The following is a 1528-nucleotide window of genomic DNA, read 5'->3' on the forward strand; positions in this document are numbered from 1 at the left end:
TGCTGAATTAATAGGATATACCTGGGTTTTGTCCAGGGCTCGCTCAGGAACACCTCTTCTTTTTTCAAAACTGAATTATGGCCAAATACTAAAATAAAGAAAAAAAAAAAGTGCTGATGTGCTCCAGGTTCACAGCTGGGTGGCCTGGTCCAGGCTTGGTGCGGCAGGAAGAGGGGCTATAACAAGCCGACGGGCAGCGTTCATTGCTCTGGAAGGATCCTGGGGAGAGAGGAGGGGACAGAGCCTGGTGCCATGCTGACACAGGTATAGCTCCACACTGAGAAACAAGACTAGCAATGTGAAGGTCCTTGACTCACCCCTGATCCCCACCACCACGAGTCCTCCAACCTGGACAGACATCCCTTCTGGGACGCGGCAGATCAACCCGGTCCCTTGAGATCCAGCAAGTGCATGCTTCCTTTCCCCAGAGCAGCCTTGCTATCACTAGGGACAAAGACACTCCTAGCAGAAAACGGTACCACAAGCCCTCCCACACCTTTGCTTCCCGCTGGAACATGCATTTGCACGGTGATTTGAAGGGTGCAAACCCAGGGTTCATAAAATACAAAAGCCCAGCTGCCTGCTTTCAAGGCAAGGCATCACCTGTGCAGAGGTCTAATAAGCCCAGGCAGCTTCCCGCAGAGCAGAGAGAGAGGGGAGAAGGCAGGACAAAAAGGGTCAATGCCAGTCTCCAACTCCACAGGACAGGACGGGGTGCAGGAAGGGGCGCCCCCGGTGCGAGTGCTGTGCAAGGGCTGTTTCTCTGCCCCCATCTGATGCCTCTTTCACTCACCCCTGAGCTTCCACTCTTGCCAGCTGCCGGGGCCAGGCCTTATTCCTGCCACTCCTGGTGCTGCCTGCATTGTCACTAGGACCTGGCTGGTCACAGGGCTGCTGCCTTCTCAGCTACCACCACTGCCAACTGAACCCCAGTCCTGCCAGCCCGGGTAGTGCTGTGCCTCCATCTCTACCCAGCTGCCAGTGTCACCACCAGCCTGCACCTGGGACCACTGCAGCAGCTCGTGCCAGCTTCTCCCGTTGGCTTCAGGAGCACCCTCCGCTAAGGAACCGTGGAGCAGAAAAGGAGATGCTGGAGAGGTCACACTTTAAACATCATTAGCAGAACAGATCGTGCAGCCCACTTCTGGAGCCTGGAAGAGCTAATCCTGCCGCAATAGTAACAGACCCCCGTTCGCATCCACTTCTCTTCAAAAGCTCCTACTTCGAAGCCAAGCACTCCTCTCGCTCCCCGCAGCACCGAGAAACCAGCACCCAACACAAAACTATTTCATGAGCACGAGACATGCAAAAGATGGATGAACAAGATTTAGTGAAAAGCAACTTTTTGGGGTTGTTCTTTGTGGGGGGGGGTTTAAGTTGGTCATTTATAACAGCTACAGCATTTTCAGTAACACTGGGAAGAAAGATTGTCCTTAATAAAACTCGTTCTGGTTACCAAAGTGACTGCTGACTTTTGAATGGCCAACGTCCGTGCACCTTCACATTTCCAAAACTTCCTTGGGCTCCT

The sequence above is a fragment of the Alligator sinensis genome, unplaced genomic scaffold (genome assembly GCF_000455745.1).
Source record: "Alligator sinensis unplaced genomic scaffold, ASM45574v1 scaffold1295_1, whole genome shotgun sequence".
In the NCBI taxonomy this organism is placed as follows: Eukaryota; Metazoa; Chordata; order Crocodylia; family Alligatoridae; genus Alligator; species Alligator sinensis.